The sequence below is a fragment of the Rhinoderma darwinii genome (genome assembly GCF_050947455.1).
Source record: "Rhinoderma darwinii isolate aRhiDar2 chromosome 3 unlocalized genomic scaffold, aRhiDar2.hap1 SUPER_3_unloc_13, whole genome shotgun sequence".
NCBI lineage: Eukaryota > Metazoa > Chordata > Amphibia > Anura > Rhinodermatidae > Rhinoderma > Rhinoderma darwinii.
In genome coordinates, this window is record NW_027461738.1 from 396,243 (window position 1) to 410,651 (window position 14,409).

At 38.2% G+C, this 14,409-nt stretch overlaps 10 non-coding genes across 10 annotated transcripts; 3 read left to right on the top strand and 7 right to left on the bottom strand.

The window, feature by feature from the left end:
* Positions 1 to 82, bottom strand: TRNAS-UGA (transfer RNA serine (anticodon UGA)). The gene has a single exon. It is a non-coding gene; the product is annotated as a tRNA-Ser (tRNA).
* Positions 83 to 3,114: 3,032 nt separating this feature from the next.
* On the bottom strand, positions 3,115 to 3,196 carry TRNAS-UGA (transfer RNA serine (anticodon UGA)). The gene has a single exon. It is a non-coding gene; the product is annotated as a tRNA-Ser (tRNA).
* A 4,598-nt stretch (positions 3,197 to 7,794) lies between these two features.
* Positions 7,795 to 7,876, bottom strand: TRNAS-UGA (transfer RNA serine (anticodon UGA)). Its single transcript has one exon. It is a non-coding gene; the product is annotated as a tRNA-Ser (tRNA).
* A 123-nt stretch (positions 7,877 to 7,999) lies between these two features.
* Positions 8,000 to 8,073, top strand: TRNAT-AGU (transfer RNA threonine (anticodon AGU)). Its single transcript has one exon. It is a non-coding gene; the product is annotated as a tRNA-Thr (tRNA).
* Positions 8,074 to 9,354: 1,281 nt separating this feature from the next.
* TRNAS-CGA (transfer RNA serine (anticodon CGA)) lies at positions 9,355 to 9,436 on the bottom strand. The gene has a single exon. It is a non-coding gene; the product is annotated as a tRNA-Ser (tRNA).
* Positions 9,437 to 10,916: 1,480 nt separating this feature from the next.
* TRNAS-UGA (transfer RNA serine (anticodon UGA)) lies at positions 10,917 to 10,998 on the bottom strand. The gene has a single exon. It is a non-coding gene; the product is annotated as a tRNA-Ser (tRNA).
* Positions 10,999 to 11,121: 123 nt separating this feature from the next.
* On the top strand, positions 11,122 to 11,195 carry TRNAT-AGU (transfer RNA threonine (anticodon AGU)). The gene has a single exon. It is a non-coding gene; the product is annotated as a tRNA-Thr (tRNA).
* A 1,281-nt stretch (positions 11,196 to 12,476) lies between these two features.
* Positions 12,477 to 12,558, bottom strand: TRNAS-UGA (transfer RNA serine (anticodon UGA)). Its single transcript has one exon. It is a non-coding gene; the product is annotated as a tRNA-Ser (tRNA).
* Positions 12,559 to 12,681: 123 nt separating this feature from the next.
* TRNAT-AGU (transfer RNA threonine (anticodon AGU)) lies at positions 12,682 to 12,755 on the top strand. Its single transcript has one exon. It is a non-coding gene; the product is annotated as a tRNA-Thr (tRNA).
* A 1,281-nt stretch (positions 12,756 to 14,036) lies between these two features.
* TRNAS-CGA (transfer RNA serine (anticodon CGA)) lies at positions 14,037 to 14,118 on the bottom strand. The gene has a single exon. It is a non-coding gene; the product is annotated as a tRNA-Ser (tRNA).
* Positions 14,119 to 14,409: the final 291 nt, after the last annotated feature.

The following is a 14,409-nucleotide window of genomic DNA, read 5'->3' on the forward strand; positions in this document are numbered from 1 at the left end:
CGTTATGAACAGGACTTGAACCTGTGCAGGGAGACCCCATTGGATTTCAAATCCAACGCCTTAACCACTCGGCCATCACAACTTATGTACCCTGACTGTTAAGACTTCTGGCAACTACACCTAAGGGGCTAGCCTAAAATATGAGATCAGTCTTTTGCTCTGAACTGAGCTGTGTGGTAGTACACCGTGAGAAGAAAAGTGCTTTGGTGCTGTGGCTTAGTTGGTTAAAGTGCCTGTCTAGTAAACAGGAGATCCTGAGTTCAAAACTCAGCAGTGCCTTGCTATCAGTTGCTTTAGTTTATTCACTTGCTTATTATTTAAGTTTACATAACTAAAGTATATGATTAATCAAATTCTTTATAGGCGATTAAAAATCTATCGGGTTTTTCATTGGTGACAGAGACCCCATGAATGTCATTGAGTTTTGTATAATTAGTAAGTTCAATACAAAGTAATTATAGACCAGTAAGCTTAACATCCATTGTGGGAAAAACTTTTGAAGAGCTCTTAAAGGGACTCTGTTACCAGTATATCAGGTCCCTAACTCCTAACTAGTCTAATAGGGGCTTTGCTGCTGATAACTACAGGGTGATTTGTAGTAAAAAAATGTTTATTATTTGCAAAGTTATGAGCATTTTCTAAATATGTAATTTAGCCTTTATTAGACATCTGGGAGGTAACAGCAGCAATTCTCCTGAGGTGGAGCTGACTCTCAGCATCTGATGCTGTCCTATCAGCATGAAGCTGCTTCACACACATTGTGAAACTCAAGCTACAGGGAAGGGGGATCAATTCAAACAGCCATATCTCGGGCTGTGGGCCACCTAAAAAAGCAGATTTGGTGGCATTTGAAAGACTTGATTCTACTCTTTCATATGACACCAAAATCACAGTTCTAGCTGTGACAGAACCGAAGATATCACCTGTTGAAACACAGTCGGGAATGGACGCAGTGTACTATATGATCACACTGTGTTGCTGGACAGGGAAGGGGGAGAAGTTGTATGCTGATTGGACAGCGTCATACAGAAAACATTAGCTGCCCAGAGTAAAAAGGAGTCATCTCCTATTTGGCTATTAGAGCTACATTAGTATATATAAATAAATGCTCATAACTTTGCAAATAAACGTTTTTAAAACAAAAAAACAACAAATCACACTGTAGTTATCAGCATCAGAGCACCTATTAGGCTAGTTAGGAAATTGGGAATTGATAAACTGGTGACAGAGTCCATTTAAGGGAATGAATTTACTAAGGGCAGGAGTATGTGACAGAAAATAGTATTATAATTGACAGCAAGCAGAGATTTACTAAGGGAAGAAGTTTTCCAACCAACCTGATTTGTATTTATCAAGAGAAAAATAAAAGTCTGGACAAATGGGATGCTGTAGTTATAGTGATTTATACTCTAAATATTGCTCGCTTTTCAGAGTTGTAAGCCAGGGGCACAGCTGGAACCACTATTATTAATGTAATTAATCAGTGACAAAGAGGATGAAATTGAAATAACTCTTTCCATAGGTGACAAACTTTAATATGTTTCTGGAAGTTCTCTTCTTAAAATAGAACGTTGTGAACAGGACTTGAACCTGTGTGGATTTCAAATCCAACGCCTTAACCACTCGGCCATCACAACTTATGTACCCGGACTGTTAAGACTTCTGGCAACTACACCTAAGGGGCTAGCCTAAAATATGAGATCAGTCTTTTGCTCTGAACTGAGCTGTGTGGTAGGACACCGTGAGAAGAAGAGTGCTTTGGTGCTGTGGCTTAGTTGGTTAAAGTGCCTGTCTAGTAAACAGGAGATCCTGAGTTCAAAACTCAGCAGTGCCTTGCTATCAGTTGCTTTAGTTTATTCACTTGCTTATTATTTAAGTTTACATAACTAAAGTATATGATTAATCAAATTATTTATAGGCGATTAAAAATCTATCGGGTTTTTCATTGGTGACAGAGACCCCATGAATGTCATTGAGTTTTCTATAATTAGTACGTTCAATACAAAGTAATTATAGACCAGTAAGCTTAACATCCATTGTGGGAAAAACTTTTGAAGAGCTCTTAAAGGGACTCTGTTACCAGTTTATCAGGTCCCTAACTCCTAACTAGTCTAATAGGTGCTTTGCTGCTGATAACTACAGGGTGATTTGTAGTAAAAAAATGTTTATTATTTGCAAAGTTATGAGCATTTTCTAAATATGTAATTTAGCCTTTATTAGACATCTGGGAGGTAACAGCAGCAATTCTCCTGAGGTGGAGCTGACTCTCAGCATCTGATGCTGTCCTATCAGCATGAAGCTGCTTCACACACATTGTGAAACTCAAGCTACAGGGAAGGGGGATCAATTCAAACAGCCATATCTCGGGCTGTGGGCCACCTAAAAAAGCAGATTTGGTGGCATTTGAAAGACTTGATTCTACTCTTTCATATGACACCAAAATCACAGTTCTAGCTGTGACAGAACCGAAGATATCACCTGTTGAAACACAGTCGGGAATGGACGCAGTGTACTATATGATCACACTGTGTTGCTGGACAGGGAAGGGGGAGAAGTTGTATGCTGATTGGACAGCGTCATACAGAAAACATTAGCTGCCCAGAGTAAAAAGGAGTCATCTCCTATTTGGCTATTAGAGCTACATTAGTATATATAAATAAATGCTCATAACTTTGCAAATAAACGTTTTTAAAACAAAAAACAACAAATCACACTGTAGTTATCAGCATCACAGCACCTATTAGGCTAGTTAGGAAATTGGGAATTGATAAATTGGTGACAGAGTCCATTTAAGGGACTATATACAGGAGTATGTGACAGAAAATAGTATTATAATTGACAGCAAGCAGAGATTTACTAAGGGCAGAAGTTGTCCAACCAACTTGATTTGTATTTATCAAGAGAAAAATAAAAGTCTGGACAAATGGGATGCTGTAGTTATAGTGATTTATACTCTAAATATTGCTCGCTTTTCAGAGTTGTAAGCCAGGGGCACAGCTGGAAACACTATTATTAATGTAATTAATCAGTGACAAAGAGGATGGAATTGAAATAACTCTTTCTATAGGTGACAAACTTTAATATGTTTCTGGAAGTTCTCTTCTTAAAATAGAACGTTATGAACAGGACTTGAACCTGTGCAGGGAGACCCCATTGGATTTCAAATCCAACGCCTTAACCACTCGGCCATCACAACTTATGTACCCTGACTGTTAAGACTTCTGGCAACTACACCTAAGGGGCTAGCCTAAAATATGAGATCAGTCTTTTGCTCTGAACTGAGCTGTGTGGTAGTACACCGTGAGAAGAAAAGTGCTTTGGTGCTGTGGCTTAGTTGGTTAAAGTGCCTGTCTAGTAAACAGGAGATCCTGAGTTCAAAACTCAGCAGTGCCTTGCTATCAGTTGCTTTAGTTTATTCACTTGCTTATTATTTAAGTTTACATAACTAAAGTATATGATTAATCAAATTCTTTATAGGCAATTAAAAATCTATCGGGTTTTTCATTGGTGACAGAGACCCCATGAATGTCATTGAGTTTTGTATAATTAGTAAGTTCAATACAAAGTAATTATAGACCAGTAAGCTTAACATCCATTGTGGGAAAAACTTTTGAAGAGCTCTTAAAGGGACTCTGTTACCAGTTTATCAGGTCCCTAACTCCTAACTAGTCTAATAGGTGCTTTGCTGCTGATAACTACAGGGTGATTTGTAGTAAAAAAATGTTTATTATTTGCAAAGTTATGAGCATTTTCTAAATATGTAATTTAGCCTTTATTAGACATCTGGGAGGTAACAGCAGCAATTCTCCTGAGGTGGAGCTGACTCTCAGCATCTGATGCTGTCCTATCAGCATGAAGCTGCTTCACACACATTGTGAAACTCAAGCTACAGGGAAGGGGGATCAATTCAAACAGCCATATCTCGGGCTGTGGGCCACCTAAAAAAGCAGATTTGGTGGCATTTGAAAGACTGGATTCTACTCTTTCATAAGACACCAAAATCACAGTTCTAGCTGTGACAGAACCGAAGATATCACCTGTTGAAAACACAGTCGGGAATGGACGCAGTGTACTATATGATCACACTGTGTTGCTGGACAGGGAAGGGGGAGAAGTTGTATGCTGATTGGACAGCGTCATACAGAAAACATTAGCTGCCCAGAGTAAAAAGGAGTCATCTCCTATTTGGCTATTAGAGCTACATTAGTATATATAAATAAATGCTCATAACTTTGCAAATAAACGTTTTTAAAACAAAAAAACAACAAATCACACTGTAGTTATCAGCATCAGAGCACCTATTAGGCTAGTTAGGAAATTGGGAATTGATAAACTGGTGACAGAGTCCATTTAAGGGAATGAATTTACTAAGGGCAGGAGTATGTGACAGAAAATAGTATTATAATTGACAGCAAGCAGAGATTTACTAAGGGAAGAAGTTTTCCAACCAACCTGATTTGTATTTATCAAGAGAAAAATAAAAGTCTGGACAAATGGGATGCTGTAGTTATAGTGATTTATACTCTAAATATTGCTCGCTTTTCAGAGTTGTAAGCCAGGGGCACAGCTGGAACCACTATTATTAATGTAATTAATCAGTGACAAAGAGGATGAAATTGAAATAACTCTTTCCATAGGTGACAAACTTTAATATGTTTCTGGAAGTTCTCTTCTTAAAATAGAACGTTGTGAACAGGACTTGAACCTGTGTGGATTTCAAATCCAACGCCTTAACCACTCGGCCATCACAACTTATGTACCCGGACTGTTAAGACTTCTGGCAACTACACCTAAGGGGCTAGCCTAAAATATGAGATCAGTCTTTTGCTCTGAACTGAGCTGTGTGGTAGGACACCGTGAGAAGAAGAGTGCTTTGGTGCTGTGGCTTAGTTGGTTAAAGTGCCTGTCTAGTAAACAGGAGATCCTGAGTTCAAAACTCAGCAGTGCCTTGCTATCAGTTGCTTTAGTTTATTCACTTGCTTATTATTTAAGTTTACATAACTAAAGTATATGATTAATCAAATTATTTATAGGCGATTAAAAATCTATCGGGTTTTTCATTGGTGACAGAGACCCCATGAATGTCATTGAGTTTTCTATAATTAGTACGTTCAATACAAAGTAATTATAGACCAGTAAGCTTAACATCCATTGTGGGAAAAACTTTTGAAGAGCTCTTAAAGGGACTCTGTTACCAGTTTATCAGGTCCCTAACTCCTAACTAGTCTAATAGGTGCTTTGCTGCTGATAACTACAGGGTGATTTGTAGTAAAAAAATGTTTATTATTTGCAAAGTTATGAGCATTTTCTAAATATGTAATTTAGCCTTTATTAGACATCTGGGAGGTAACAGCAGCAATTCTCCTGAGGTGGAGCTGACTCTCAGCATCTGATGCTGTCCTATCAGCATGAAGCTGCTTCACACACATTGTGAAACTCAAGCTACAGGGAAGGGGGATCAATTCAAACAGCCATATCTCGGGCTGTGGGCCACCTAAAAAAGCAGATTTGGTGGCATTTGAAAGACTTGATTCTACTCTTTCATATGACACCAAAATCACAGTTCTAGCTGTGACAGAACCGAAGATATCACCTGTTGAAACACAGTCGGGAATGGACGCAGTGTACTATATGATCACACTGTGTTGCTGGACAGGGAAGGGGGAGAAGTTGTATGCTGATTGGACAGCGTCATACAGAAAACATTAGCTGCCCAGAGTAAAAAGGAGTCATCTCCTATTTGGCTATTAGAGCTACATTAGTATATATAAATAAATGCTCATAACTTTGCAAATAAACGTTTTTAAAACAAAAAAACAACAAATCACACTGTAGTTATCAGCATCAGAGCACCTATTAGGCTAGTTAGGAAATTGGGAATTGATAAACTGGTGACAGAGTCCATTTAAGGGAATGAATTTACTAAGGGCAGGAGTATGTGACAGAAAATAGTATTATAATTGACAGCAAGCAGAGATTTACTAAGGGAAGAAGTTTTCCAACCAACCTGATTTGTATTTATCAAGAGAAAAATAAAAGTCTGGACAAATGGGATGCTGTAGTTATAGTGATTTATACTCTAAATATTGCTCGCTTTTCAGAGTTGTAAGCCAGGGGCACAGCTGGAACCACTATTATTAATGTAATTAATCAGTGACAAAGAGGATGAAATTGAAATAACTCTTTCCATAGGTGACAAACTTTAATATGTTTCTGGAAGTTCTCTTCTTAAAATAGAACGTTGTGAACAGGACTTGAACCTGTGTGGATTTCAAATCCAACGCCTTAACCACTCGGCCATCACAACTTATGTACCCGGACTGTTAAGACTTCTGGCAACTACACCTAAGGGGCTAGCCTAAAATATGAGATCAGTCTTTTGCTCTGAACTGAGCTGTGTGGTAGGACACCGTGAGAAGAAAAGTGCTTTGGTGCTGTGGCTTAGTTGGTTAAAGTGCCTGTCTAGTAAACAGGAGATCCTGAGTTCAAAACTCAGCAGTGCCTTGCTATCAGTTGCTTTAGTTTATTCACTTGCTTATTATTTAAGTTTACATAACTAAAGTATATGATTAATCAAATTATTTATAGGCGATTAAAAATCTATCGGGTTTTTCATTGGTGACAGAGACCCCATGAATGTCATTGAGTTTTCTATAATTAGTACGTTCAATACAAAGTAATTATAGACCAGTAAGCTTAACATCCATTGTGGGAAAAACTTTTGAAGAGCTCTTAAAGGGACTCTGTTACCAGTTTATCAGGTCCCTAACTCCTAACTAGTCTAATAGGTGCTTTGCTGCTGATAACTACAGGGTGATTTGTAGTAAAAAAATGTTTATTATTTGCAAAGTTATGAGCATTTTCTAAATATGTAATTTAGCCTTTATTAGACATCTGGGAGGTAACAGCAGCAATTCTCCTGAGGTGGAGCTGACTCTCAGCATCTGATGCTGTCCTATCAGCATGAAGCTGCTTCACACACATTGTGAAACTCAAGCTACAGGGAAGGGGGATCAATTCAAACAGCCATATCTCGGGCTGTGGGCCACCTAAAAAAGCAGATTTGGTGGCATTTGAAAGACTTGATTCTACTCTTTCATATGACACCAAAATCACAGTTCTAGCTGTGACAGAACCGAAGATATCACCTGTTGAAACACAGTCGGGAATGGACGCAGTGTACTATATGATCACACTGTGTTGCTGGACAGGGAAGGGGGAGAAGTTGTATGCTGATTGGACAGCGTCATACAGAAAACATTAGCTGCCCAGAGTAAAAAGGAGTCATCTCCTATTTGGCTATTAGAGCTACATTAGTATATATAAATAAATGCTCATAACTTTGCAAATAAACGTTTTTAAAACAAAAAAACAACAAATCACACTGTAGTTATCAGCATCAGAGCACCTATTAGGCTAGTTAGGAAATTGGGAATTGATAAACTGGTGACAGAGTCCATTTAAGGGAATGAATTTACTAAGGGCAGGAGTATGTGACAGAAAATAGTATTATAATTGACAGCAAGCAGAGATTTACTAAGGGCAGAAGTTGTCCAACCAACCTGATTTGTATTTATCAAGAGAAAAATAAAAGTCTGGACAAATGGGATGCTGTAGTTATAGTGATTTATACTGTAAATATTGCTCGCTTTTCAGAGTTGTAAGCCAGGGGCACAGCTGGAACCACTATTATTAATGTAATTAATCAGTGACAAAGAGGATGGAATTAAAATAACTCTTTCTATAGGTGACAAACTTTAATATGTTTCTGGAAGTTCTCTTCTTAAAATAGAACGTTGTGAACAGGACTTGAACCTGTGCAGGGAGACCCCATTGGATTTCAAATCCAACGCCTTAACCACTCGGCCATCACAACTTATGTACCCTGAGTGTTAAGACTTCTGGCAACTACACCTAAGGGGCTAGCCTAAAATATGAGATCAGTCTTTTGCTCTGAACTGAGCTGTGTGGTAGGACACCGTGAGAAGAAAAGTGCTTTGGTGCTGTGGCTTAGTTGGTTAAAGCGCCTGTCTAGTAAACAGGAGATCCTGAGTTCAAATCTCAGCAGTGCCTTGCTATTTGTTGCTTTAGTTTATTCACTTGTTTATTATTTAAGTTTACATAACTAAAGTATATGATGAATCAAATTCTTTATAGGCGATTAAAAATCTATCGGGTTTTTCATTGGTGACAGAGACCCCATGAATGTCATTGAGTTTTCTATAAGTAGTAAGTTCAATACAAAGTAATTATAGACCAGTAAGCTTAACATCCATTGTGGGAAAAACTTTTGAAGAGCTCTTAAAGGGACTCTGTTACCAGTTTATCAGGTCCCTAACTCCTAACTAGTCTAATAGGTGCTTTGCTGCTGATAACTACAGGGTGATTTGTAGTAAAAAAATGTTTATTATTTGCAAAGTTATGAGCATTTTCTAAATATGTAATTTAGCCTTTATTAGACATCTGGGAGGTAACAGCAGCAATTCTCCTGAGGTGGAGCTGACTCTCAGCATCTGATGCTGTCCTATCAGCATGAAGCTGCTTCACACACATTGTGAAACTCAAGCTACAGGGAAGGGGGATAAATTCAAACAGCCATATCTCAGGCTGTGGGCCACCTAAAAAAGCAGATTTGGTGGCATTTGAAAGACTGGATTCTACTCTTTCATAAGACACCAAAATCACAGTTCTAGCTGTGACAGAACCGAAGATATCACCTGTTGAAAACACAGTCGGGAATGGACGCAGTGTACTATATGATCACACTGTGTTGCTGGACAGGGAAGGGGGAGAAGTTGTATGCTGATTGGACAGCGTCATACAGAAAACATTAGCTGCCCAGAGTAAAAAGGAGTCATCTCCTATTTGGCTATTAGAGCTACATTAGTATATATAAATAAATGCTCATAACTTTGCAAATAAACGTTTTTAAAACAAAAAACAACAAATCACACTGTAGTTATCAGCATCATAGCGCCTATTAGGCTAGTTAGGAAATTGGGAATTGATAAACTGGTGACAGAGTCCATTTAAGGGACTATATACAGGAGTATTTGACAGAAAATAGTATTATAATTGACAGCAAGCAGAGATTTACTAAGGGCAGAAGTTGTCCAACCAACCTGATTTGTATTTATCAAGAGAAAAATAAAAGTCTGGACAAATGGGATGCTGTAGTTATAGTGATTTATACTCTAAATATTGCTCGCTTTTCAGAGTTGTAAGCCAGGGGCACAGCTGGAACCACTATTATTAATGTAATTAATCAGTGACAAAGAGGATGGAATTAAAATAACTCTTTCTATAGGTGACAAACTTTAATATGTTTCTGGAAGTTCTCTTCTTAAAATAGAACATTGTGAACAGGACTTGAACCTGTGCAGGGAGACCCCATTGGATTTCGAATCCAACGCCTTAACCACTCGGCCATCACAACTTATGTACCCTGACTGTTAAGACTTCTGGCAACTACACCTAAGGGGCTAGCCTAAAATATGAGATCAGTCTTTTGCTCTGAACTGAGCTGTGTGGTAGGACACCGTGAGAAGAAAAGTGCTTTGGTGCTGTGGCTTAGTTGGTTAAAGTGCCTGTCTAGTAAACAGGAGATCCTGAGTTCAATTCTCAGCAGTGCCTTGCTATCAGTTGCTTTAGTTTATTCACTTGTTTATTATTTAAGTTTACATAACGAAAGTATATGATGAATCAAATTCTTTATAGGCGATTAAAAATCTATCGGGTTTTTCATTGGTGACAGAGACCCCATGAATGTCATTGAGTTTTCTATAAGTAGTAAGTTCAATACAAAGTAATTATAGACCAGTAAGCTTAACATCCATTGTGGGAAAAACTTTTGAAGAGCTCTTAAAGGGACTCTGTTACCAGTTTATCAGGTCCCTAACTCCTAACTAGTCTAATAGGTGCTTTGCTGCTGATAACTACAGGGTGATTTGTAGTAAAAAAAATGTTTATTATTTGCAAAGTTATGAGCATTTTCTAAATATGTAATTTAGCCTTTATTAGACATCTGGGAGGTAACAGCAGCAATTCTCCTGAGGTGGAGCTGACTCTCAGCATCTGATGCTGTCCTATCAGCATGAAGCTGCTTCACACACATTGTGAAACTCAAGCTACAGGGAAGGGGGATCAATTCAAACAGCCATATCTCGGGCTGTGGGCCACCTAAAAAAGCAGATTTTTGTGGCATTTGAAAGACTGGATTCTACTCTTTCATAAGACACCAAAATCACAGTTCTAGCTGTGACAGAAAGGAAGATATCACCTGTTGAAAACACAGTCGGGAATGGACGCAGTGTACTATATGATCACACTGTGTTGCTGGACAGGGAAGGGGGAGAAGTTGTATGCTGATTGGACAGCGTCATACAGAAAACATTAGCTGCCCAGAGTAAAAAGGAGTCATCTCCTATTTGGCTATTAGAGCTACATTAGTATATATAAATAAATGCTCATAACTTTGCAAATAAACGTTTTTAAAACAAAAAACAACAAATCACACTGTAGTTATCAGCATCATAGCGCCTATTAGGCTAGTTAGGAAATTGGGAATTGATAAACTGGTGACAGAGTCCATTTAAGGGACTATATACAGGAGTATGTGACAGAAAATAGTATTATAATTGACAGCAAGCAGAGATTTACTAAGGGCAGAAGTTGTCCAACCAACCTGATTTGTATTTATCAAGAGAAAAATAAAAGTCTGGACAAATGGGATGCTGTAGTTATAGTGATTTATACTGTAAATATTGCTTGCTTTTCAGAGTTGTAAGCCAGGGGCACAGCTGGAACCACTATTATTAATGTAATTAATCAGTGACAAAGAGGATGGAATTAAAATAACTCTTTCTATAGGTGACAAACTTTAATATGTTTCTGGAAGTTCTCTTCTTAAAATAGAACGTTGTGAACAGGACTTGAACCTGTGCAGGGAGACCCCATTGGATTTCAAATCCAACGCCTTAACCACTCGGCCATCACAACTTATGTACCCTGAGTGTTAAGACTTCTGGCAACTACACCTAAGGGGCTAGCCTAAAATATGAGATCAGTCTTTTGCTCTGAACTGAGCTGTGTGGTAGGACACCGTGAGAAGAAAAGTGCTTTGGTGCTGTGGCTTAGTTGGTTAAAGCGCCTGTCTAGTAAACAGGAGATCCTGAGTTCAAATCTCAGCAGTGCCTTGCTATTTGTTGCTTTAGTTTATTCACTTGTTTATTATTTAAGTTTACATAACTAAAGTATATGATGAATCAAATTCTTTATAGGCGATTAAAAATCTATCGGGTTTTTCATTGGTGACAGAGACCCCATGAATGTCATTGAGTTTTCTATAAGTAGTAAGTTCAATACAAAGTAATTATAGACCAGTAAGCTTAACATCCATTGTGGGAAAAACTTTTGAAGAGCTCTTAAAGGGACTCTGTTACCAGTTTATCAGGTCCCTAACTCCTAACTAGTCTAATAGGTGCTTTGCTGCTGATAACTACAGGGTGATTTGTAGTAAAAAAATGTTTATTATTTGCAAAGTTATGAGCATTTTCTAAATATGTAATTTAGCCTTTATTAGACATCTGGGAGGTAACAGCAGCAATTCTCCTGAGGTGGAGCTGACTCTCAGCATCTGATGCTGTCCTATCAGCATGAAGCTGCTTCACACACATTGTGAAACTCAAGCTACAAGGAAGGGGGATCAATTCAAACAGCCATATCTCGGGCTGTGGGCCACCTAAAAAAGCAGATTTGGTGGCATTTGAAAGACTGGATTCTACTCTTTCATAAGACACCAAAATCACAGTTCTAGCTGTGACAGAACCGAAGATATCACCTGTTGAAAACACAGTCGGGAATGGACGCAGTGTACTATATGATCACACTGTGTTGCTGGACAGGGAAGGGGGAGAAGTTGTATGCTGATTGGACAGCGTCATACAGAAAACATTAGCTGCCCAGAGTAAAAAGGAGTCATCTCCTATTTGGCTATTAGAGCTACATTAGTATATATAAATAAATGCTCATAACTTTGCAAATAAACGTTTTTAAAACAAAAAACAACAAATCACACTGTAGTTATCAGCATCATAGCGCCTATTAGGCTAGTTAGGAAATTGGGAATTGATAAACTGGTGACAGAGTCCATTTAAGGGACTATATACAGGAGTATGTGACAGAAAATAGTATTATAATTGACAGCAAGCAGAGATTTACTAAGGGCAGAAGTTGTCCAACCAACCTGATTTGTATTTATCAAGAGAAAAATAAAAGTCTGGACAAATGGGATGCTGTAGTTATAGTGATTTATACTGTAAATATTGCTCGCTTTTCAGAGTTGTAAGCCAGGGGCACAGCTGGAACCACTATTATTAATGTAATTAATCAGTGACAAAGAGGATGGAATTAAAATAACTCTTTCTATAGGTGACAAACTTTAATATGTTTCTGGAAGTTCTCTTCTTAAAATAGAACGTTGTGAACAGGACTTGAACCTGTGCAGGGAGACCCCATTGGATTTCAAATCCAACGCCTTAACCACTCGGCCATCACAACTTATGTACCCTGAGTGTTAAGACTTCTGGCAACTACACCTAAGGGGCTAGCCTAAAATATGAGATCAGTCTTTTGCTCTGAACTGAGCTGTGTGGTAGGACACCGTGAGAAGAAAAGTGCTTTGGTGCTGTGGCTTAGTTGGTTAAAGCGCCTGTCTAGTAAACAGGAGATCCTGAGTTCAAATCTCAGCAGTGCCTTGCTATTTGTTGCTTTAGTTTATTCACTTGTTTATTATTTAAGTTTACATAACTAAAGTATATGATGAATCAAATTCTTTATAGGCGATTAAAAATCTATCGGGTTTTTCATTGGTGACAGAGACCCCATGAATGTCATTGAGTTTTCTATAAGTAGTAAGTTCAATACAAAGTAATTATAGACCAGTAAGCTTAACATCCATTGTGGGAAAAACTTTTGAAGAGCTCTTAAAGGGACTCTGTTACCAGTTTATCAGGTCCCTAACTCCTAACTAGTCTAATAGGTGCTTTGCTGCTGATAACTACAGGGTGATTTGTAGTAAAAAAATGTTTATTATTTGCAAAGTTATGAGCATTTTCTAAATATGTAATTTAGCCTTTATTAGACATCTGGGAGGTAACAGCAGCAATTCTCCTGAGGTGGAGCTGACTCTCAGCATCTGATGCTGTCCTATCAGCATGAAGCTGCTTCACACACATTGTGAAACTCAAGCTACAAGGAAGGGGGATCAATTCAAACAGCCATATCTCGGGCTGTGGGCCACCTAAAACAGCAGATTTGGTGGCATTTGAAAGACTGGATTCTACTCTTTCATAAGACACCAAAATCACAGTTCTAGCTGTGAAAGAACCAAAGATATCACCTGTTGAAAACACAGTCGGGAATGGACGCAGTGTACTATATGATCACACTGTGTTGCTGGACAGGGAAGGGGGAGAAGTTGTATGCTGATTGGACAGCGTCATACAGAAAACATTAGCTGCCCAGAGTAAAAAGGAGTCATCTCCTATTTGGCTATTAGAGCTACATTAGTATATATAAATAAATGCTCATAACTTTGCAAATAAACGTTTTTAAAACAAAAAACAACAAATCACACTGTAGTTATCAGCATCATAGCGCCTATTAGGCTAGTTAGGAAATTGGGAATTGATAAACTGGTGACAGAGTCCATTTAAGGGACTATATACAGGAGTATTTGACAGAAAATAGTATTATAATTGACAGCAAGCAGAGATTTACTAAGGGCAGAAGTTGTCCAACCAACCTGATTTGTATTTATCAAGAGAAAAATAAAAGTCTGGACAAATGGGATGCTGTAGTTCTAGTGATTTATACTCTAAATATTGCTTGCTTTTCAGAGTTGTAAGCCAGGGGCACAGCTGGAACCACTATTATTAATGTAATTAATCAGTGACAAAGAGGATGGAATTAAAATAACTCTTTCTATAGGTGACAAACTTTAATATGTTTCTGGAAGTTCTCTTCTTAAAATAGAACATTGTGAACAGGACTTGAACCTGTGCAGGGAGACCCCATTGGATTTCGAATCCAACGCCTTAACCACTCGGCCATCACAACTTATGTACCCTGACTGTTAAGACTTCTGGCAACTACACCTAAGGGGCTAGCCTAAAATTTGAGATCAGTCTTTTGCTCTGAACTGAGCTGTGTGGTAGGACACCGTGAGAAGAAAAGTGCTTTGGTGCTGTGGCTTAGTTGGTTAAAGTGCCTGTCTAGTAAACAGGAGATCCTGAGTTCAATTCTCAGCAGTGCCTTGCTGTCAGTTGCTTTAGTTTATTCACTTGTTTATTATTTAAGTTTACATAACGAAAGTATATGATGAATCAAATTCTTTATAGGCGATTAAAA